Consider the following 25,959-nt stretch of genomic DNA (forward strand, 5'->3'; position numbering starts at 1 on the left):
CAACAATGCTTACATCAGCTTTACAACAACTCTCTGAGTTAAGTATTAATTTTCCCATTTTACAGAGGAAGAAAGCAAATCTCCAAAGAGCTGAAGGAACACACTAACCATCGTCAAATGGTAGAGCTCAGACTCAAAAGGTAGTCTGACTCCCAAGACAAGGCTTCACCACTTAACCTCCCAGAGAGATTCCCAGCACTCTGGAAAAATGTTTCAGAATCCCTGTGAGTCAGTCACAGGACCTCCACATAACGTGTGCTGAGTATTTATCTCTGGGAGGTGCTTACCGACATCCAGTCTTGCCTCCTCTGAACTCCACTGGAAATCCGTCTGCCCTATTCCCTTGGACACCCAGTCATTTCCTAGGGGCTAACAGATCTCCCTAGAGAAACCATAAGCCATTAGGGAGCATGGGTGACAGGAAGAACCATTCCTGCATCTCCCAGCTCAAAAGACTTGTTAAACGAGTTCTTCAACCCTTTTAGCAAGATGATAGGACAGAATAGTCTTTTTTTTAATATTGACATTTTGCATATTTTACTCAATTCTTGACTTCTCCATAAAGTCTAATCTGACTATTCCATTAAATACTATAAACTGCTAAACCCTGACCACTTTCAATTCCCTCACCTTGCTCTATTTTTTCTTTCTTTTCACAGTCCTTTTCAACCTCTACTGTACTCCATAATTTACTAGTTGATTATGTTTATAGTTTATTATCCATCCTACCCTACCTGCCCACCCTCGTTAGAATGTACACTGCCCAAGGGCAAGACTCTTTGTTATTTAATGATGTATTACAAGTGTCTACAACAGAGCCTGGCACACAGTAGGCACCCAATGAATACTTCTACATGAATTAAACTGAAATGAATATTCTTACTATTTGGCGTCTCACGTTCCTTGACTACAATTAAATGGTTCTAGCGCTCCCTATTTCATGCTTGACAGTGAGAATGAGAGTGTGAGAGACACGTGCGGGCCATGCAGTATAAGGCCGGGCACAGAGTAAGTGTCAATAGAGCTTCCCTATTCTTCAACACAGAAAATGAAATCTGCGTTGTGTTCCATACCTGGCTTTATAGATTGAGCCACTGATTGCTACCTTTACAATGGGTCAAGTTGCTTCTGAGGTTGGGAAAGCCATTCTTCATTAAATGCAGTTCCTCTGAGAAAGAGCTATTTATTCTACCAAAGATGCTGAGAGTTTATTTCTACTGTAGACAGAAGCCTACAGTATGCAGGAATGTCTAGAATGATCGGTGAACAAAATGGGAAGGGTAGGAATGGACTTAATTTAATAGGCTGCCTGAGCATTGGGATACATTTTTTTTTTTTTTTTTTTTTTAATTCTCAGGCCCCAAGGTCAATTCAATACTTGAGTAGAAGGCCTGGGCCTCCAATGGTTCTTCAGTTTCATTCTAAGTGAATGAGGAGGATGATCCAAATGACAGAGAAAACTTTCATAACAATCATCTACGCATATCCTGATCTCCTCACAAGACCCTGATCTCCTAGAAGGCAAGGGCCTTATCTTAATGCACCTTTACATCCTCTGGTCCCTGCATGATGACTGGACCAAGGAAGCAACTCACTGAAATTAGGAAAGAGGGGAGAAGTGAGGGGGAAAGGGAAGGAGCCAGAAAGGGAGAGAGTATGGACCAGTAGGGAAGCAGGTGGGAAGGAGGGAGGGAAGGAGGAACGGTTAAAGGAAGGAGGAGAGTTGAGGAGGGAAGGGGAAAATAGGATTGTGTGCATAGCAACACCCTACCATTTTAGTAAAGAAATGAAGACAGACTATGGTCTTTACACTTTATATGTTCCTACAGGCGTGAAAAACTAGTCAATCTGGCAACACGGATGCCTGGGGTGGGGCTGAGGGAAGGGTGAGTCTGGAGGGGGAAAGAGGATGGGTTAACGTTTTCTTCCTGCACCTCTGCAATGCGTGACTTGCTCCGGTACTGGGACTGTGTGACGACAGCAAAGCTATCCCGCTGAGAGCACAGCACTGAGAGAAGACAGTGTGGGGACAGCCAAGGGGAAAAGGGAGAAAAACAATTATGGAATTCTGGGTGCTCCCCAGGAGGCAAATGCTGGACCTCAGAAGCAGCAGAAAGGTGGTGTAAGGCCAACAGAGTGCAAAACACGGCAGGCAGAATGCGGAGGAGAGAAAGCAGTAAGACGGCACTTTTACCTGGGCCCAGACTGAGGGATGAGACTTCAGAAAGAGCTAAAGGACTTCAGGAAGGTGTGGGGGCAAGGAGTGATCTGGGGCAGTTAGCATCACCTCTATACAAAGTTTCTAGTGAATGCTGAGAAAGAAACTTGAAAACTTGCCCTGGGGATGGGGCTAAATACTGTGGAAAGAGATTTGACAACTTTCCGTTGTCCTTCACCCCATATGGTCATTGTCCCTTCTTGGACTACTCCAGACAACCCTGGATGAGTCAGCCGGTGTTTTATCCTGCCTACATGGATAGCAGTTCTCCATTTGTTGGTGTCTACAAACAAGGACACTGCCTTTCATGTCTACTTCCCACAGTCTCTGCAATCCATACAGAGTTCTCACTCGGCTAATTTACCAACACTGTGACCTGGGGGCATGTTACTGAACATCTCAGACCCTCAGCTTCCTAATGGGTAAAATAACAGCACATAACTCACAGCGTTGTTGTAAAGATTATATTAGAGAATTACATTAGCACAGTGACCAGCACACAGGAAGCGCTCAATAAATATAAGCTGTGCTGTTACTTTTAGGCAATGCCTCATATACTGCTCACAATCACTCTATAATACAAGTGCTTATTATTAGTTCCGTTTCACAGGTGAGAAAAATTTGCCTCCCAAGTGACATAAGTTTCCTAAAGTTAAATAGGTAGTCAATGGCAGAGCGAGATTTTGAATCCAGATTGAAAGCTCGTGCTCCCAACTCATGATCATACTGTTTCCAAGTCATTCTCTCCATTTTCTTCACTATTTTCCTTTAATACACATTTCCCCATCCCCCTATATCTCTCTTCCTTCATCAGTTTCTCTTCTGCGTCTTTCCTGTCCCCAACCTACGTATACTTGAGGACATGAACACATACTCTGAGCCACAGAGCTCAGAGAGAGATGTAAACAGGCGAAGAGGATAGAAAATCAGAACCCAGGACTTCCCTGGTGGCACAGCGGTTAAGAATCCTCCTGCCAATGCAGGGGACACCGGTTCGATCCCTGGTCCGGGAAGATCCCACGTGCCGTGGAGCAACTAAGCCCGTGTGCCACAACTACTGAGCCTGTGCTCTAGAGCCCGCAAGCCACAACTACTGAAGCCCTCACACCTAGAGCCCGTGCTCCACAACAAGAGAAGCCACCGCAAGGAGAAGCCCACGCACTGCAACAAAGAGTAGCCCCCCACTCACCGCAACTAGAGAAAGCCTGCACGCAGCAACAAAGACCCAAAACAGCCAAAAGTAAATAAATAAATGTATTTATTTTTTAAAAAAAATCAGAACCCATTTGGCAGTATCTTCTAAAGTCAAATACAAACCTACCATCCGCCCAAGCTCTTCTTATATCTAGTGAAACATCCTGCCAGACAAGAATAAATACAGCATTGTTATGGAAAATAGCCCCAAACTACAAGCTACCCAGACACCTATGAATAGAAGAATGAATAAATCTATTATGGTACGGTCATATTACAGAAGCAGTAATAAATGAACTATTGATACACCAAAATGGATGTATCTCACAAACATACTGAACAAGTTAAGCCAGGCATAAAAAAGCACATACTACATACAGTTTTTGTTTACTCGAAATTCATGAGCAGGCAAAACAAATGTATGGTAAGAGAAGCCAGAACAACAGCAACCTCTTTGAGAAAGGAACACTGAATGGGCAGAGGCAGGAGGGAACCTTCGGCGGTGCTATCAATGTTCCATATCTTGATCTGGGTGACGGCTACACAAGAATACATAGGTTAAAAGGTCACCAAGCTGTATTTAATATTAGTGCACTTTATGTACTTTATGTATTTTAAACTTCAATAAAGAAGAACGAAGACAATGAAAATATCTAAATCCACTTCGCTGCAGAGGTCTCCAGGGTTCTAGGGCAGTGGCCAAGATGGTGGGCTTTGGTACTGTCCTCAGGCAAACTGCTGATTTGTCTCTTGGCTGAGACCTGAGAAAACCTTTTGTGCAGGGCTAGGAATGGTGTACACCAGGGCACATCCAGTGGAGTCACAGCCAAGTGCATCTTCTGCTGTCTACATCTTCTGGTCCCAGAGCAGCTCTCAGGCCTGCAGAGATCTGCAGCAAAAGCTGGAGCACAGCTCATCCACAGCTGGGCTGCTTGTGCTGACTCTGTGTTGTGTTCTTTTCTAACCCTCAAAATAATTCCTATTTCATATTTTCTGGTACATTTGATGGGTTTTAGTTGGTACATTACGATACTCCCTTATCAGACCAGGAAGGCATTCCTCCAAAATGTTTATTCCCTCTAGTCACAAAGGTTTTAGACAAAGGGTATTACTGGGAATCCATTCATTTTATTATCATGCACATTATTACATTAGTCACCCACACTTTGTGGGAGAGCAGGATAGCCTGACACTACGTCAAAACCCCTGTAGATTCGATTTTCGACAAGGGTTCCAAAATAATTCAATGAGAAAAGAATAGTCTTTTCAACAAATGGTGCAGGGACAATTTCATACATCTATGCAAAATAATGAAGTTGGGGCCCTTTCCTCACACCATACAAAAAATTAACTCCAAATGGACCACAGACCTAAATATATAAGAATTAAAACTATAAAGCTCTTGGAAGAAGATATAGGAGAGGGCTTCCCTGGCAGTGCAGTGGTTAAGAATCTTCCTGCCAATGCAGGGGACATGGGTTCGAGCCCTGGTCCGGGAAGATCCCACATGCGGCGGAGGAACTAAGCCCATGCGCCACAACTACTGAGCCTGCTCTCCTAGAGCCTGTGCTCTGCAAGAAGAGAAGCAACTGCAATGAGAAGCCCGCCCACCACAATGAAGAGTAGTCCCCGCTCTCTGCAACTAGAGAAAGCCCGCACACAGCAAGTAAGACCCAATAGAGCCAAAAATAAATTAATTAATTAATTTATATTTTAAAAAAAAAAGATATAGGAGAAAATCTTCATGAACTAGAGGCAGGCAAAAGCATTTTTAGATATGAAGCAAAAACACAAACATAAAAGGAAAAAAATAAATAAGACTTTTGTGCTGCAAATAACACCATCAAGAAAGCAAAAACATGTCCCACAGAATGGGAGAAAATATTCGCAAATCATACAACCAGTAAGGGAATTGTGCCCATAACCTATAAAGAACTGTATCACTCAACAACAGAAATAACACAATGTAAAAGGGGAAAAGGCATCTGAATAGATATTTCTCCAAAGAATACAAACAAAGGGCAGTAAGGGCAGGAAAAGATTCTCAGTACCATTAGCCACCAGGGAAATATACACCAAAAGCACAGTACACTTAAGGTTGGTGTACTTCATGCACTTGAGATAATAACACATATTGGTGATGAGATGAAGAAATTGGGTCCTTCATACACTGCTGGTAGGTATGTAAAAATAGTGCAGCTGCTTTGGAAAACAGTCTGGCTATTCCTCAAAAAGTTGAAAATATTTTCCACATGAACCAGCAATTCCAGTCCTAGATATGTTCCCAAGAGAATGAAAACTTATGTCCAAAAACTTGTACATGAATATTCAGAGTAGCAAGACTCATAGTAGCCAAAAATTATAAACAAACAAAATGTCCATCGACTGATGAATGGATCAACAAAATGTCTATCTATACGACGGAATATTATTTAGCCATAAAAAGGAATAAAATACTGATACCTGCTGCAACATGGATATATCTTGCAAACACTGTGTTAATTAAATAAAGCTAGTCACAAAAGACCTCATATTGTAGGCTCCATTTATATGAAATGTCCAGAACAGGCAAATCTATAGACATAGAAAGTAAATTAGTAGTTACTGAGGGCTGAGAGTCAGGGGAGTAATAGCGAAACCGTACAGAATTTCTTTTTGAGATGGTGGAAATGCTGTTAAGTCAGATTTTGGTGATGGCTCCACAGTTCTGTGAATATATTAAAACTACTGAATTATAAACTTTAAATGGCTGGTTGATATTTGAATTGTATCTCAATAAAGCTGCTATATATTTTCTTTAATTAAGAAATTAGGCAAAGGGAGAAGAAATGGCTAAGGCATTACACAATAAAAACAAAACAAAAAACCCTGCAGGCTACTGAGGCTGTGTGAGAAAATGGAAAGAACACATGACTATAACTAAAGTTACAGGTGCCGGGATCTGGTTCTGGCTCCACCCCTCTGTACTGACTACACCCATGACCTTGGTAAAGACATGTATCTACTCTGGGTCTCACTGTAAAATGAAGGGTTATGTCTCAGTTCTTTATCAGCTATAAAAATATGCCTGATTCTTAAAGATGCATTTCAGATTAGTGATCATAGTTTAACATGATAAAGAAGAGGAGAAAGATTTTTTTTTTAACAACAGTAACTAATACTGATTAAGTCCTTACTTCATACCGCTGCCTTCCATGTCTATTAGCTCATTAAATTCTCACAATAACTCCCTGAGATAGATAATATTATCCCCATTCCACGGATGAACAGCCATGGCTGAGAAGGGTTAAAATATTTTCCCTTCCAAGGACTTTATAAAGGGAAATTCCAGGACGACAACTATGGGATGTGGACACATACAGCACCCAGTCCAGACCTGAGCCAGAGGACACTAAACAACATGAGACGGGACTCTCAAAAAAAATTTTAAAGGAACTAATGAGTTTGATTGGTTTGACTATGTCGGGAGGATTTTTCAGTTCTGCTAGAGTTTGGAGAAGAATTAGACATGGGCACGAAGAAAAATAAGGAACAGAAAAAGCAAAGTACTTATCAGCGCCATAAAAAGCAACGTAAGTATAGTACACTATGTGACTCAGCTATGAATGTTCAAGCAAAAATGCTGATATACTGATATTGATATGTAGAGTTTAGGAGGGTAGAGGAAGGGCAAGTGTGGTTTTAGGTGAAGTGAGAAAACAATCCTCAAGGTCCTTTCTAGGGATAATAATAGATAACAACAGATGATACCTACATCTGAAACTGAAAGAAACAGAAACGCAAACATGATTTCTAAACATAAAGGGAAATATTAGAAGAAAAAGGTCAGAGAGTTAAAAATGGTACCCTCTGGGGGATCCCCCCGAACGGCAGGGAGGGATGACGCTGGGGATTCTAACATTTTTGTAATAAATCTTAAAGTCCTTTTTGAGTTTCATAAAATTATCTACATGTATTGCTTTGATTTTTTTTTAAATAAAAATTAAGTTAAAACAAAACCAAAAACCCTATTCAAGTTTGAGCTGTGATTCAAATGTAGGTCTCAGTCCAAAATCCGTGCTGTGATCAACACACTCTGTGGCCCTACCTACGGGGCCTTTTCCCCTCTGGAATTTATATAAAATGATCTTGGAGATGTCTTAGAAAACATCTTAAGACATTCTGACATGATCATCAATATGAGTTCATTCATTCCATAGAAGAGATGAAACCCTCCACAGTTCAACTCCCTCTCTTCTAACACTGAACTGAGATGAGTCACACTAGTAATTAGGCAGGGCCATAAACACCAACAGCCTCCCTACAAGTATGAGCAACTCTCAAAAGCCCACAGACATTTTAATGTGTTTTTCTTCACTTGCACCCATGGGGACAGGTTCCCTAGAGATGACCTGAGCTTGCGTCCAGCTGCAGCAAGCAGTCCTCATCCACAGAGAAAGTGTCTTAGCTCTCAGGAACAGAATCAGTAAGGTAAGAAAAAGACAGACAAATAGTTGCCCACCACATATAGTCACCTGAATTTTCAGTTAACTAATGTGCTGAAGCTTTCTGGTCATCAGAAAAGAACCCGATCACCTGCAAGAATAGAACAGCCCATGATAAACCAGGACCATGGTACATCCCACAACCACTCTGGCTTTGGATGAAATCCTCATGTAACAATGTTCAGGCTTCGAATCAAAAGTTTGGATGTGAGAACCTATGTCCATTCTTTAATTGCCCAAATAAAGACAAAATGAATTATCATTCTCTCCAGTCCTCAAATGAGTGTTTCTTATACCCTAAGATGAGAAGGAAGAAATAAAAGTAGAGGACACATCACACCAGAGACGGGATAGGTTTCCCACCATGACTGCATGTTACGTGTGTGACAGTTTCAATATTACACTTTGCTTCGAGGCTGTCAACCTGTTTACAAATAGCCCAGAACCCTGCTCCTGATCACAGCCCAAAGGAAAGCTGCCTGGATTGACTTAGCACCAGCTCCGACCAGAAGGTACCTCCAACTGATCTATGCAGCAGGGTGGGGGGGTGGACAGAGGGACTGAGGTGGGAACTGTTTTTTGCACTGGAGAGTTTCTTCCCCCCAGTTCTCATCATTGACCCCATCTGAGCTGTTTTCCCCTGGCCCTGGGGCCAGAGCTCTTCCAGGTGGGAGCTGGAGTGATTGAAGTCAATACAGATCTTGCTTTGGAATGGCTTCCATCCATCAATCCACCTTAAAAAAAAAAGAAATGCTCCTCAGTAAACAAGAGTATCCCCACCAGGCAGGTCTGCAGCCTAATGGTGGGTGATTCAGCTCATCAGTGCACCAGAGACTTTAGCTGCAAAGCTCCTTTAACATTTCTCAACTTGTTGATGCCAAGCCAGAAGTTAAAGTGGAAGCAGAGAGTGAATAGAAGCAATTTAAGTTCACTGGGAGTCCCAGGATGGACATTAAAAACACTCGATAGTAGTCATTCTTACTTTGCGTTAAGGAATTTGGAATACCAGACCCACCTCCACCTGCAGCAGCAGAACTCCAAATGGGAGTAAAGGTTCTGGGCAGAGAGCAGTCAGGGCCACCTCCATGGGGGAAGAAGCAGGTCTCTTTGATGACTGAAGCCCAGTTTGTGATCATGATATAATACTTTGAATAAACGTGACAATGTATTAAGTGACGTGATGCTCAAAGCTTCATGTATTATAACAACGTAGGGCAACCAGACCGCCTGTGTCCCAATCCCAGCCCCCCTTCACGTTGGCTGAGTGTTCATGGACAAAGCTCTTAACCTCTCTGTGCTGAGAATCATCTGTAAATTGATTCCTACAACTCAAAGAGGAGTTGAAAGGTTCGAAGTAGACAATCTGGGTAAAATGCCTGGTTCATAATAAGGAATCAACATTATTTTATGGTTATTATTATTATTCCTGTTTTACAGAGAAGGAAAGCAGCTTAGAAGGGATCACAAGCTTGTCTAAAGTGACACAGCTGATAAATGGCAGAAGTGGATCTGATGGGCTCCAGAGCTCCCACTGTTATCACAGTCTCTCCTCTCCCCTGTACCCTTCTCCTTACTGTCCGTAGTGGATACATGACATCAGCTACTGGCTTGTCTATGTGATAAAATATCTTAGAAGAAAAACTGAAATTCCCTAAAAAGCCCATATAGTAGTAATACTAGTAGTAGTGGCGGCAGTGGTGGTGGTTGTCATCATCGTAGCAGTAGTCAGTGACCCTTGGCATACCACTGTGGGCTAAGGTGTGTATATACAACATCTCACCTCCCCTGTCAGGAGAGACTCCACGAATCAGCTAAAACATCAGGGATCCGGAAGTGATATCACAGAAAGGGAGCTCTGCAATTGCAGGACAATTATGGACAAGAAATATTGCTGAATGGCCCCAAAACAAGGATCTTTATGACAGGTGGGGCGGGCGGATCAGCATATCAAACGCTCATGCCATAGAAGTAAGTGCTACACACCTCACATATGAGAAGCTGATGAACAGCTGACAACCACAGATCACAGAGAGGCGTCCTGGCTAGACCCTCTCAGCAGGGTAGGCACGCAGGAAATGGCCTTAAGTTTTCTCCACTAGAGAAAATCAAATACAAGTCACTGCTCTGAGGAATCGTTGTAACTTCCCAAATTAACAGTTGAGACGGTACTCTTGGGGACACACCTCAGCAATGCCACATCATCACTTTCATCCTCGTCTACACTGTCTTCATTGTCATGGACCATGAAACATCTCTGGGTCTGATTTTAATTCCTCTTCTTCACCCTAATCTCTATAAGGGCACGGGTTGAGTTGTGCTCACCGCTCTACAGCCAATACCTAGAACAGTACCTGGCACATACTAAGTAGATAATAAATATTTGCTGAAAGCACAAGGGATGTATATAGATCTCTTAACAGGCAAACACTGAGGACTCCGTAAATAAATGGTACCTGATTATCATTATTTTCTCTTTTTCTCTACAGAAGGGTCAGTCTGTTTCTTTGCATCCTCACAATTTGCAAGCCTTACATGCAAAGTTCATTAGCGCGTCATGAAGCAAACAAAGAAAAAAGATGAACGTTTGCAACTCACCATTTCACAAACAGATCCCTGCCATCATAAATGAGGGCTTGAATCAAACTCGAATCATATACACACAGACACACACACAACTCCTGCAATTTACTGTGTATATACTGAACACTTCCTTCCTAGAGAAGACAGAAGAAATCCACACAGCAGAAAAGGTAATTAACCAGATGACACTATTGTTTTCACAACCTGGAAGCTCATCATTGTTGATTCTTCTCTTCCAACCAAAGAGCAAACTCCTTGAGGGCAAAAAGCGAAGGAGAGAGAAATCCAAGATTGCTACTTCCAGTTGGCCAAAAGAAGAGATGAATACTAAAGACGAGATTTTAACTTTAAAGTTTATTACAGAATTCTTTTCAGGGGACGGGTAATACTGTTTTAAGAAAGAGGAGATGCTTCCCCTATCCCAATTTTTCTGTTACCTACTCAGCCCTATGCCTACCTTCATTAAAAAATTCATAGCATGTTATAACTGAAAGAAATATCAAAGATTATCTAATGACCAAACTTCTCAATTTACCCTTGGAGGGAGAGCAGAGATGTGGCAATTTCATGTGAAAACAAAATCACACTCAGGACACAATGTTCTCAATACATAGTATAGTTAACATAAAATAATAAAATAATTTTAGATCTGCAAAGGCCATAGACACCCTTGTAAATATTTGCAGTTTGACTCAATTCCAGACTTGTTCCTTTCTTCAGACCCCCCAGCTTCCACTTGACTCATAATTTGACATCTCTCCTAGGAACTCATGTGCAAGAAGGAATTTCAGCACCTGCAGGTCAAAAGGCTCTGTGATCCCAAATCCACGTGTAGGAAGTAAGAATGACCAAGTCTACATCAATGGGGTTGCTCGCCATCTGTATTCTCCCAAGTCAAGTGGGCCCAACTCACCCTGACGAAGCCCTGCCCTCTGCGCCTGGAACAATACAACCAGAGTCCAAGAGGTTGTGGTCCTACCACACATCTTATGCTCAAACCGCACGTCTCACCTATAAACCTCAAACCAGAGAAACCCTAAAACATGTCCCCAGTCAGCAAGCCACGAAGAGGACCGTGACACATCCTTAACTCCTCACTGACGTTTTCCATGGTTTGCAGAAAAAAAGGTCACAAGAGAAAGGCACATTTCTTTAAAAATGGTCCACATCAAAAAAAATCTTTTAAAAAAAAAAAAAAAAGGAAGGGGGACTTCTCTGGCGGTCCAGTGGTTAAGACTTCACCTTCCAATGGTCAGGGAGCAAAGATCCCACATGCCTTGAGGCCAAAAAACCGAAACATAAAACAGAAGCAATATTGTAATGAATTCAATAAAGGCTTTAAAAATGGTCCACATCAAAAAAAAAAAAACTTAAAAAAAAAAGAAAGCAAGGCACATTTCTCAGGTGAGTCAGACAGTGATCAAGGACAAAGCGGCATCCATAGAATTCTAGCATTTTAGAGGAGAAACAGTCCTTCAAAGTTGTGTGTAACACCTTTCTGTTACACGTAAACTGAAATCCAAAGCAGTGAGCGCAGGTCCCCTGGATAGGCAGTAGTAGCAAACTCAGGTCCCCTGATTTCCAACTCTAGGATTATTCTCCTACCCTGACTGGAGAGATATCATACAAGGGGTCCAGAGATGCATAAACACAACCGTAATTTGTCATGCTTTGGCACCTTCCCCGCCCTGCTAAATCAGTTATCTTTCAAGGCCAAATTAAATGTCATCTCCTCTGTGAGGTCCACCTTGTCTTTTCCGAGCCCAGTTGGGACCAATCACTCCTCATTCTCTGTCTTCAACTCAGCCCCTTTCTTGATCTGCCAATTAACCCTCAGTTCAACTGATCCTGTAAATGAATGTCATCATTCACCACTTGTCTCTCCCTCTGGACTAGAAGCTCCTGGGTGCCTGGGTTCATCCTTCTACCCTCCCACTCACCCCCAGCCTCCCACACACTGCCTGGTTGCATGTATTCATTAAAACGTTCATTCATCCAACAATAATTTACTGAGCTCCTCCTCTGTGCCATACATTGCCCTGGGGATATAACAATGACCAAGACAGGAACTGAACCAGCCCCCAAGCAGTCTTCACCCTTAAAAGGGAAGAATCATGTTACAGAGTTAATTATTCAAACAATACAGATGGGTGGTACTGATGAGGAGAAAAGTTTACTGTGTCTACATGGCTAGGAAAGGTTGGGGTAAGTAACAAGTAAGAAAACTGATCCTTGTGAGAGGTTCTCCATGTGAACATGCTTATCTGGAAACACTGTGTATGTTTTACAACCAGTAGTAGAATATGAAGATTCAATCCGAAGATTTTGATGATCATGATTTCACCAACAAGAAAAATATGTTTTGGGCAGGAGAGTCGATAGGAATGATTCAAAGTCAAGTTTTGACATGTTGGCGACCAAAAGAGGGAGGGAGAAACTGGAATGGGAATTGGGGGAGATTTTTTAAAGAACAGAACTGAGGTCAAATGAGGAAGAATCAGAGTAGTGAACAAGGGACAGGTTCCCCAAGAAAGAGTTAAGCTGAGACCTAAACTATGACTAAGACTAAGGTAGGTGGGTTGAGGAGGATGAGAGACAGAAAAGGTGTGGATCCTCCCAGGTGGAAGGAACAGCAGATTTACATCAAGCCTGAATTCAAGGTTACAAATAACCAGCACACTATAGACATCCCATCGTTGTAAAAGTAACCAATTTTTAGGCACCTTCATCTCTTCTTCCTCCATCACTAAAATCCACACATATCAGCCTGATGCTGCCTGGCAGATGTGCCAATTCCTCCCAAATACCATATCAAACAGATTTCGTTTCCCAGGAAGCATCACATATAAATTTTAAATCACTCTCTTGTCTTAAAGGACAAGATGGTCTCAGGGTAGAAATTGCACAGAAGGAGCTGGAAAACTTGGGTTTTAATGCCAGTTTTGTTGTTAATTTACCAGGTGACCTTTGGCAAGTCAATAAACACCCTTCTGTCTTCAATTCTCTGTCTATAAAATGATTATCCAGAGGAGCAACTAAGCCCGTGTGCCATAACTACTGAAGCCCTCGCGCCTAGAGCCTGTGCTCCGCAACAAGAGAATCCACTGCAATGAGAAGCCCGCACACCGCAACAGAGTAGACCCCACTCGGGACAACTAGAGAAAGCCTGTGCACAGCAACGAAGACCCAACGCAGCCAAAAATTTTAAAAAATTAAAAAGGCATGGGAGCCTCTGGAAATCTAGCAGGGGAAAGAGCTGTAGGATGGCAGAGCCCATCCAAGCACTGTCAAGAGGGGATGAGGTTTCTATCTAGGATCATACAACTAGCTCATCCTGTTCACCAAGCAACCTTCTATCTGGGAAACTCCTGACTTCTACATGGCTTGCCAACAGGAAACAGCTGCTTTTCTTTTATAAATTCATATGTGATCACTCTAACTCATCATTCTGTGAGATGAATTAATGTGAGTTTGCTCCTGGCAGCTGGGTAAAATACCCTCCTTGGAGACCCCTGGCTGCTGCACAAGCTTCCCTTGAACTATTGTGAAATACATTTCAGATAAGTTTCTTTGGTTAGCAACAGAAACCAACTCTGGCTAATGTAAAAGAAAAAAAAAGAAAAAGAAGTTTATTACATGGCCACAAAATTAAAGGAAAAAAAAAGGAAAGTAAGTATTTCTGCCATCTAGATTTTAAAAATTCTACCGATCATGTGCATAATTTATATGTGTAGAAAAAAACTGAAAAAAATATCACTCAAATTGGTTTACCTCTGTAGGCCTGGAATTTTGGGTTGGGTAAAGAGGGAGGTAACAGGAAAAAATGTAGTTTTCTTCTAAATATACATATGTTTTATTAGAATTTTTTGCAATAAACATGTATTACTTTAATAATACACAAAAGTTTCAACAATAAAGCATATATTAGAACTCTAAGTTACATTGGTTTAAAAAAAAAAAGCAGATGCAGGAGGCAATGAAATTTCCATGTACAAATAAAACCACAGCCTTCTGAAGTCAATGAAGTAAATCCATACACTCGTAACTTCTACCGTACATAAAAAACTGTAGCACACCATAAAACTTAAATCTATTTCTTTAACTTCTTTTCCTTTAATGGATACAAAAATTTCTCTCGGACTGAGACAGTAAACAGAAAAAAAAGAAAACTGATAAAAATGAAAGGAACAGAAAAATACACATTCTATATCTGGTTAAGACATCAATAAACTAACGATCACAGGACAACCCTGGATCTAAGGCACAGTATTTTCAATTTGAATGTTAAGTCGGTTCATCTTTGAGCCTCAATCAGCGTCTGAAGGCTATCAAGACCTTGTGAGGGTGTGGCAGGCTGCCTGTTATCAAACTTGGGCATTGATACATTATCCATTGCCAAGTACTTATTCTCACATAACAACAGCACAGCTACACTACATTGAATAATAGTGCACATCAAACACACATTAACATCATATACACTGAATGTTAGTGACTCTTAGAGCCTGAGTAATACAGTATCAATAACTGGCTATCTCATTCAGGCTGCCATTAGTTCAATACAGTATACTTGTTTCATGAAGAACATACCATCAATTTAAAATTTCTTTAGATCAGCAGCACCCAATCTTTATAAAAGGTGCCTGGTTGATTAGCTAAATCACATTCTCATTACTGTAAAACAATCACCGTTGCCCAGCCTCATGGTAAAAGAGCAGCCACATAACAGTGTGTGAAACCATCAACTTTGAGTATTCCTAGAAAAGAGTGCTCCAAATCTTTGTAGGACTTTAAATCTACGGAGACATATTAAGCACCTAGAATCCATCTCAACAACTTTATAAAAGCCCAAGGGTATTCAAAGAGAGCTGGAGAAAACAGGGACTGTATCTTTCATCTCCAAGGCCAGAACCAAGGAAAAGTGTTGAGCATTTATCAGGGACTTAGTATATGTCCAATGCAGGCAATCAAAGTTTTAAGAGGCTCATTATAACTCTCAAGGTCCAAATGAACTCTTATGAGGCTAAGTTGAGAAGAAAAAAACGTTGGTGTTCATTGCAAATTATTACTGGCAGAGGTTAAGAAAATAAAAGTATTCACGTAGTAAATGGGATAAAATCTCTAATACCAATGAACGCAGATTTAGAACCTACCAAAACTGAAAACTGATTCACAATAGTCTTACACACACACACACACACGAACACAGATATTAAATTTTAAAATGCTAAAACAATATTCTTTACAATTAAAAAAACACTCAAAAACAAAATACTGATTATGAAAAACTAAAGGCCTTTAATTCCCCCATTCTAAAAGAAACAGAAAGCATAAAGATTGCCCAGATGGTTCAAGACATTCCAATCCAATGCTCCCATGAACTGCAGGTCACAAAATCTGATAGATGGAAAACAGTTATTCCAAGGGGTTTGGTATTCTATATGGATACCTAGAATTAGCTGTATAATAAATAAACAATGTAATTTAAATATATGTATTTTCCATTACACACATGCGCAAACAGATGTAATAATATAGAGATGTAATATACAATAAATAGGCACTACCAGATTCATTGTGGTTTTCCAAAACTAACATATCCTAAAAGTATAACTAATATTAAGTAAGTGTCTAAAATTTTTTTTGAAATATAGACTCTAAAAGACTAGAAACCACCACCCTTATCCAGAGTGATCTTTCAACTGACCTGGACAATATACTGTCTGATAGCTAGCAAGAGTAACTAAATCAGCCCTGGGTCACAGTGAAATGCTGAATAAACTAAGCAAAGAGAACAATCATCCGACCTGTAGTGGAGAAAACATGTGAAAGGAGAAGAGAAAGATCTATCAACTGAAAAAGGCAAAAACTCCTTTTTGTTCCTAGGAGTCTTTGTACAGATCACGTTGCTTCTGCGGATTTTCCGTCAGCACAGATCCTTCCCTTCTGGGCTTAGCGATACACTCAACATTTTCAGTCCAGAGTCATAATTCTCTGTCTACTCAGCTACACAATGAGCCATAGTGATGACTATTTTGAACACCATTAGTTGAATAACATTAGTGACTTACAACAAATTCCTCTTTCCCCAAAACACAACAGAGAAGGACAGTAACAAACTTAATTTCAGGGACAGCAAAGATTTAGTAAGATTCTTTTCTCATTATCTGCCTCAGAGTGTCTATGAAAATGACACTGATAAAAGCCTGTAGCACAGATCCTGGTACGTAATATGAGTAAAATAAGATTTCCTTCCAATCGCCTGTTCTTCACCTGTTCTTCTACTGACTTCCTATAACGGAGTATTTATGCCTCCTTCTACCAACTGAAACCAAAGGTTCTTGGATATGTACAATCTTAGCAAAATATGTAAAATAAATGTTTGGCAGATACTAGTAATATACTAGCGATAGATTTATTTTTAATTTTTCATTTCACAAAAATGACTTTCAAACTAAAAGCCCCACGGGTTTCTTACCTAGAGAAAGGCACTTAAACAACATTTGTGTAACTCCTTTAAAAATCATAATAAAATGAACATAAATCTATCCACACATTCTCAAACTCCAACGATACAGTTTAATAGAAAATAATAACAACGAGCATTTATTTGACATCTCACAGGTATTAAATCACGAATTATCATTAAGTCTAGAAGGAGCCCCATTTATAGGTAAGGAAACAAAATGCAAAGAAGTTAAATATCTTGCCCAAGGTCATGCAGCTATTAAGTGGTGGAGGCAGTATTCAAACCTATAAGGAGAACGACTGTTTCATTTGAATCTCACAATGAACTTGTTCTGGTGATTTACTGCTGCATAACAAATCACCCCAAAACATCATGGCTTCAGACAACAACCCTACGTTTATTATCTTTTACAATTTTCGTGTGTCAGGCTTTTCTACAGAGCACAGTGGAAATGTCTTGTCTCTGCTCCTTGATGCCTGGAGCTTCCACTGGGAAGACTGAGGGTGACTCGACAGCGAGGGGTAGACTCTTGCAGGATCCACCTAGCTCGGCTGGGGCCGTCCACCAGAACACCAACGGGAGCATCTCCACGTGGCTGTCTGAGCTTCCTCACAGCCTGCTGGCTGGATTCCGAAGTCAAATGTCCCAAGACACTCAGATGGAAGCTCTCTCACTTTTTATGACCCTATCACGGAATTCTCATAGCACCACTCCCACCATCATCACAAATCCCCCTTGATTCAAAGAGAAGTAACACAGACACTACCACCCCTTACCTCCCCATGGAAGCAGTGTCCAAGTCACACTGTAAGAGGAGTATGTGGAATGGGAGCTATCACCGCACTCAATTGCTGCCATACTCCCTAAAACACAATGAGTATTATGATTCCTAACTAAGAGTGAAAAACTAAGTTTCAGAAAGCCTGTGTGACCTGCCCAAGTTGACATAATTAATAAAAGATACTAAGATGTTAAAACAGGCCTTGGCAATTTCAAATCCTATGCAATTTACATTACACCATACTTGTAAAACATGCCATTGAAACTGTGCTATTCTTTGGCAAAAGCTAGTACACATGTATGTTTCTGAAAAAATAAAGAAAAGCATCCCATCGCTAAGAGAATATCCAAATATGAATTATCAGACTTTGGAAAGGTGGCAAGTGGAAATCCTATTACATCCTTAGCCTTGTCAATCATGTTGAATACTAGGGTTTGTTTGTTTTTAATTGAGGATTAGTGTAAGAAAAGAGAAATAAAATACCGAGAGTATTCTGCAAAGAGAATCCTTGAGAAGAACAGGAACCACCTAGGACAGTGGTGCAACCATCCAATGAAGCCTACACAGGACAGACCCAGGCAACACAGGGAACCCAATGAGCTACCATCTCCACCTGATGTCAAGAGACATCCAAAAAGAGAGCTCTCAGTCATCACCATCGACAGCCTTGAAAGTGCCAGTCCCAGCGATGAGTGTCTCCTCTGGCATGGGAAATTTCACAACACACCTTTATTGCAGGCCGAGGCTGCTTGCATCATCCACATTTACTGCCTTAAGAAAACCTGTAATGTGAATGTTTACTGTTGTCATGGCACCTTCACAGGAGGTCAAGATAACACGCACCCATCGCTGTGACCTTTCCAAAGAGAACTGAACAATACAATGAGGATCGGAAACAGAGACACCTAATAATGTTATTTATTAAAACAAATCAAGACGTCTCTTTTTTAGGGATCTGTGGTGTTCACGGGAGACTTAGCACTATGCACATGGTCTTGTATAACTTGACAATAAATCCATCAGTCCTCTACTGCACCACTGGGTTGAGGAAAATGCCAGGCATGAAAGTGACTGTACCTCTTGAATAAATGCATCTTTTAAGTGGCAGTGTCAGCACTTGCTCCCAGGATGGGTACATATCAAGTACAATAAGCCGAATGCTTTACTTTAAAATTCAGAACCTCTTTTTCAATCCCTTTTCTCTCCACCCAAAGCCTTGACCAAGACACTAAAGAACATATTATGTGAAACACACACAGCGTTTCCTGGTCTGGGCTTAATCATGTGACGTCTTAATAGTTCAGAATCAAACGGACACCTCAGAGTCAGAGGCCAGAATTCTCGAAATTACTGTCCTTCATTCCAGAAGGCAAGGCACAGCAGACACTACCTTTGTGTCTTCAAACAATAATCACAATTTTTCTTTCCAAACCCCCACCAAGAATCATGAAATGGTTAAGCACTATCTACCTATCCTGCAGCTTTCTTTATCAAAGGGAATAACATAAATTAATTACAGTTTGAAGTGCCAAGTGCATAGTTAATAGCTAAAATCAAAACAAACGCATCTAAATGGTGATGCCTCATCCAAAATTACACAAAGTCACCCTCCATATTAATGTTGAAAAGCAATGCCTATCTATGTCATCAATACACTTACTTCTAAACACTTTTCTGCCTTTAATGGATTCTTCAGTAATCAAACTATAATTGGCATTAAGCCCAAAAGAGTATTCAACCACAGAAATTAATATCTCCCTGGAAACCAATTAATTATTCAGCATTCCTTAGCTGCCTAGAAGCCCAGAGGTACCCTGATTGTTCTGCAGGGGAAACACTTGCTTAGCACTCCTCCAGCAAGGAGAGGACTACACACTCACTCCCACTGCATCCCTGCCACACTCGTGAAGGGATGCTTAAAGAGGAACCTATCAATAACACCCAACAGCCTGGCTGAGAAAGTCCCAGAAAAACCGCATCTCTACTAGCTGTGGTATTTTTCTCCCTTACAGGCAGCGGCCAAGAGGCAAATGTTACGAGACCTCAAATTCAGGCATGAGTAAACAGACTTGGGCAAGGAAGAAAACTGAGGCCCCAGTCAAAACAGAAACCACCAGGATGTTAAATCATCATCATGATAATAACAACAGCAGCAGTAGTCACAACAATAAGAACACAACCATGCCCAGTCCTGGTAGGAAGGTGATCAATAAAGGAAAATTTGGTTATACGTGATTCCAAAAAAAAGCCTTAGAAATATCAAACAACAAACATCTTGGACTCAGCAGTTCTACATCTGGGAAGGCCTTCCAGGAAAATCATTCATCTGTTCGGCAAAGATTTAGGTACAAGGATGTTCACCACAGAGTTGTTTAAAGTGTGAAAAACGGGACACAACCAAGATACCTGACAATAAGGAAACAGTTATATGTATGTAATATGTCCATACGGTGGCATACTATGCAAACCTTAAAAGTGACAGTGTAAAGTCACATGGGGATGTTGGGGGTTTTTTTTGTTTTTTTGTTTTTGGCTGCATTGGGTCTTCCTTGCTGCGTGAGGGCTTTCTCTAGTTCCAGCAAGTGGGGGCTACTCTTCGTTTTGGTGCGTGGGCTTCTCATCACGGTGGCTTCTCTTGTTGCGGAGCACGGGTTCTAGGTGTACGGACTTCAGTAGTTGTGGCTCCCGGGCTCTAGAGCGCAGGCTCAGTAGTTGTGGTGCATGGGCTTAGTTGCTCTGCGGCATGTGGGATCTTCCCGGACCAGGACTCCAACCTGTGTCCCCTGTACTGGCAGGCGAACTCTTAACCACTGTGCCACCAGGGAAGTCACCACATGGGGGCGTTTTTGACAGGACAAAATATTCACGAATTATGAGGAAGTGAAAATTCAAGTAGCAACATGTACACATTCAATATAAATTTTAATTTTATATACAAATATACATCTAGAGTAACATATCCCAAAAGGATAACATTGGTGGAGTTAAAGGTGTTTTTTTTTTTTGGATCTGTTCTAATATTTCTATAACAAACACATAGCACTCTTTGGCATCAGACAATTAATGGAAAGCATGCAAGCATTTCACCCACATTCTATGCCTTTAAATGGAGCATTTTTAAAGGCATACTGTTTTCAGAGAAGACAGATATTTGCTCCCTAAAATTAACTTGTAGCCCAAATGCAAATATTGAACCCAAGATAATTCCATAACTAGCTCTTTTTCTCTGTAGAATTCCTAAGAATATGTGCTTGAGATAAGATTGACCACTAGCCAGAGAGTTTGACATGCCAGTAGGTTTAATGATTCTTTCAAGGCTCAAAATGACCCTTCTCAATTTATCTACTTTTGCTAGGTATTTTCACCCAGAAGTCTGACATTAATTATGACATAAAGGATCAAATTCTCATTCTTCCCAAATGATAGTCCACTGACAACTTTAAACACAAAGGGGGGCTGGGGGAAGGGATGGGAGGAAAGGTACTATTTTATAACACCTTAAGAAAAAGCAGTAACATAGAAGAGTTTGATGTGGCAACGTAAAAATGCAGTCATTTGTTTGTAAAAATAAATACACGTTTGTTTGTATTATGTATCCATGTGTGTATGTGTGTATAACTATGCACACATACACACATCAAACAAAAACAAAAAGATAACCTGAAATTCAAATTTCGGCAAGTACAAAAAACAGGAGTAAGTTGATGGCTCATTCATTTGTATGACTCATTTCAGCAAAAGTCCCTATTACTATTTTGAAATGCTTATTATACAAAGTCCTTCAAAATACACTGACCTAGAGCAACAAATAAAAACAACAGCAACCAATGACAAAGCAATACATTTTAAAAGGATGTCTTTCAGAAACAGAAAACGCATTCACACTGTGCAATCCACACCAAGAGGATTCAGCTCCATGAAAACTGCCATCAGAGGCAGGAAGTTCCAAATTACTTGGGTCTATTTTCTCTCTATAATTCTTACTAATAACATGTACCTTTATGATTATTCATCTGAAAAAAGTCAGGCTTATCATGAAATGAAAACAGATCACAGGAAGGCAGAGGAGGAATGCCAACTTCATAAAAAAAATGAGAACTTTTCAGAGGTGCTGACAAATAGTGGAAATATCACCCATGCCAAAAACTACCAGCCCTTTGACATGACTGGATTAAAATCCTTAATAGACAACAATACCAGAGGAATAAAATGAAGAGGGCTGGAAACAGAACAATTATGAGCTGTCCTCATTTGTTATGTTGGAAAATTAATTTATACCAAGGACCTTGGCATCAATGTTAATTTTCCATACATGCACCAAAGACCCACAGAGATTTTTAACACAATTTATAATATACTTCAGGTAACTCGCTTACATTTTGAATTAGACTTGCAAAGGGGGATTAAAGTTAAAACTGGATTAAGGAATGCAAATTAAAACAAACACTCCCTGATGTATTACTTTTCCAGAGACCATAGAAATCTTGGTCAAGTCCAAAGTGAGAGTATTAAAATGGCCTTAAGTCGACGGAAATCCACATCTTGCCTCCAAAGACAGAGGGAAAGGAATGTATTACACATACCTGCAGTCAATCACTTGTATGCTTAGATCAAAGAGAATAATTAAATAAAGTTCGAAAAGAAATTCAGTTCAGGTTTCACATTATCATGTGTCCCATGATTACAATTACCTGGACCCAAAATGTAATGGGTTTTCTAGCCTACTGGTAAATTATGCTTCTTTGCATGTCTTTGGGACAAGTGATGGGCAGTAGATACCCAATCGTCCTGCCTTGGATATTCCTTCAAGGACACATGCAGTTCGTTACAGATCTAATCCTTCCTCTGTCAGGCCGCTTTGAATTCATTAGCTATTTAAAGTCACACCCATCACCCAGGACATAAAACGTATGAATCAAACATCACTCACTAGACTTCAAAATAACATGCAGCTCACTATAATGAACATGATGGGTGACAGGTGGACAGAAAACAGAGGGTTAAAATTGGGAAGAGGGGAACTTCCCTGGTGGTGCAGTGGTTAAAAATCCACCTGCCAATGCAGGGGACACGGGTTCGAGCCCTGGTCTGGGAAGATCACACATGCCCCGGAGCAACTCAGCCCATGTGCCACAACTACGGAGCCTGCACTCTAGAGCCCGCGAGCCGCAACTACTGAGCCCGTGTGCCACAACTACTGAAGCTCGCATGCCCCAGAGCTCGTGCTCTGCAACGAGAAGCCACCGCAATGAGAAACCCGCGACCGCAACAAAGAGTAGCCCCTGCTTGCCACAACTAGAGAAAGCCCTTACGCAGCAACAAAAACCCAACATAGCCAAAAAAAGTAATTAATTAAATTTTTAAAAAAAATTTTGGGAAGAGGTAGTAAAGGTATGGACAATAAAATGACTCATGTAACTGATGTCTAGTACTAGACTTGAAACAGGGCTTAGCATACAGTAGGCACTCAATAAATGCTCACTAAGTAATAATATTCTAGACACAATTACTTTGCCATACCTGTCTATCCAACACCACGCATATAAATACTCACCAGTGTTTGACTAGGTTCTGATAAAGTTGAAGTTACGATGGGGAGGGAATTAGCAAGAGGTCCAACAAGGTCCAACCAACAAGCATAAAATCCAACTGTGGTGAACACCACTGGGTAGTCTAGCAAATACTCTGCTGCCCCCCCAATTTTCTAGCCATTGTCATACCCCTATCTATTGGTTTCAGTAGACACACTTCCAGCTACCACATCTGCATGTTAACTCCACTGCACTGGCCACCGTTTACGGATCCAAGCCCTTACGGACCCAACAGAGCCCCTGGAATTCACAACAAGGACTAAAAGATTCCAGCCTCAGTTTGGCTGAGCTGGTGAGAGTAAGAAATGTATGCTGGGAACTGTGGGCAGCCAGGCTCTGCTATGGAAGGCAGATGAGTCTACTTTTAAAAAACAGAAGAATGAAGCAAGAGCATATTAAGGGGGAAAAGACAGATACCTGTAGGAAAACCAAATACGGTTCAAAGCCCCAAGTCTTGAGGTGTTTTGAAGGCTTGACTACATCCCTTACCTTGAGCGTCCCTCAGGCACCTTATACCCTAAAAATATACACCATCTTTTTGCTTTTGCTCAAGAGTATTATACTACTCACAACTCAGTAGCCATACATGAAAGACTAACAAAAATAACCAACAGGGCTTCCCTGGTGGTGCAGTGGTTGGGAGTCTGCCTGCCAATGCAGGGGACACGGGTTCGGGCCCTGGTCTGGGAGGATCCCACATGCCGCAGAGCAACTGGGCCCGTGAGCCACAACTACTGAGCCTGCGCGTCTGGAGCCTGTGCTCCGCAACAAGAGAGGCCGCGATGGTGAGAGGCCCGCGCACCGCGATGAAGAGTGGCCCCCGCTCGCCGCAACTAGAGGAAGCCCTGGCACGGAAGCGAAGACCCAACACAGCCAAAAAAATAAATTAATTAATTAATTTTAAAAAAAAATAACAGATAAGAAGGATGAGAAAGGGAAGGTCAAATGATCCAGGGTGGCCCTTGAACAGATGAGGAATCCGCCATGCAGGGCCAGGACAGAGCCCGGAGAGCTCAGAAAAAGTGGATGAATTGCAGTTCTGTTCATAACCTGTGGAAGGGCGTGGGGAACACAGTGACTCCACTGGCTACAGACATCAGCATTGTTTTTACAATGTGCTAGTATTTGTGAATACCACATTCTTTTCCTTTCTTGTACAGTCTTGTTTGAAACTCTGGCAAAATGCTGCACAGGGGAAGCAGTTGAATGTTGGCTGAGATGAAGTTCTGTGATTTCAATTAAAAACATTCTCTCACTCGCCACTTGCTACCGCTGTGGAAAGGAAAGAACTGCTGTGACAAGGGAGTTTTTTCTATTGAAAAATATTTCTCTTCAGCTTCAGAACGGTGAAAATCACTTATCTACATACACAAATAACTTCTGTTCAAGTTATACCAGGGCTCTGGCCCAATCCCCAGATTCTGGGAAAACAGCAAATTTTGTAGAGACTAATTCTACTGTTCTCATTTCCTAAGCGACCTCCACACACTTGCATTGATTATATCCAAGAATGGCTAAAAACTCCCCTAGATGTTTGCTATCCCACAGAGTTCCAATAATTATCACTTTTACTAGTACATGCTCATTCTGCTTCAGAAGATACCTGCCAGGTTGAAAAATTCATTATTATTTAAAAACACTCCTTTCACCATACAAAAAGAACTACCAAGCCTGTTCTCCCCCAATGGACAAACATAACTCTTAATTTTTCCTCATGATACTAAACATTAAAGAAAACAAAAATAAAACCTCTTTGGGAGCGTTCTCTGCTATGAATTAATGATATCTTCTTATATAGCAAGGGTAGGGAATAAATATCTGGATCTGCTTCTGCTTCCTGAACAATCGTACAGGTTGGGATGTTAGCATTACACAAATAGAAGGGAGGCAAACAAGCAAAGCGGAAGGAGAAAGAACTTCCCGCATCTCTGAGCTTTGTCTTCTCAAAGAACTGGTCCCAGGAACACTGCCTCTCCATCCAGAAGGGAAGCCACAGATTGCCAGCCCTCTACTTGAAGCCCAGCTTCCAAGAGTGGAATAAAAATAACAAGGGCCAAGATGGCTCCTTCACACTGAAATTCCAGCAATGCAGGAAGCCAGCCACCCACCGACACTGACTTCAGAGGCAGGGAGAGCCCCAGCCCCTTGAACGTGTAAAAATAAACCCTCACATGGAGTCATTCATTGCTGCAGGAAGCACCCATGGCCCTGCTGGAGTCACAAGCAGAGGGGATAAGTTTTACCTGTAAAACAACAGACCAAGCTCGGGCTCTCTTACCTGTACCAGCCTGCGGCTCCCTCCCCCTTATTCCAATTTGGGACAGGCCGCCAGGGCTCTTCCGGCAACTCTGTGAAAGGGGCGGGGCTGCTGGAGTTACTGCTTGCACCTGCGTGCAGGAAACTGAGCATGCTCCCTCACCAGGGAGATGCTAGGACAAGGATGCCCCCCTCATCTCAAGCTTAAGAGAGAAAGCAGGCCATCAGCACTGACCTTCCAGCATTACTATTAACCTCAGGAAACTAAAACTGCCCTAAGGACCTTGACCAGAATCAGAAATTAAAGATCAAAGGAAGAGAACAAAAGAGGTCATGGGTGTCACTCAAATGGCTGGAGTAAGGCACAGGGCCAATGGTTAAAAAGG

At 41.4% G+C, this 25,959-nt stretch overlaps 1 protein-coding gene across 22 annotated transcripts in view; it reads right to left on the reverse strand.

Moving 5' to 3' along the window:
* Positions 1 to 25,959, reverse strand: part of MAGI1 (membrane associated guanylate kinase, WW and PDZ domain containing 1) — a 610,830-nt gene that overhangs the window by 464,084 nt on the left and 120,787 nt on the right. The window contains exon 1 of one of the 22 annotated variants that reach the window (XM_082412059.1): positions 25,596 to 25,617. The exons of the other annotated variants lie outside the window; for them this stretch is intronic. The gene's annotated coding sequence lies outside the window, so the exon portion shown is untranslated. Of the gene's footprint in view, positions 1 to 25,595; positions 25,618 to 25,959 lie in introns of those variants that run through there. 22 annotated transcript variants of the gene reach the window in all.

The sequence above is a fragment of the Balaenoptera physalus genome (genome assembly GCF_965194825.1).
Source record: "Balaenoptera physalus genome assembly, chromosome: 11".
NCBI lineage: Eukaryota > Metazoa > Chordata > Mammalia > Artiodactyla > Balaenopteridae > Balaenoptera > Balaenoptera physalus.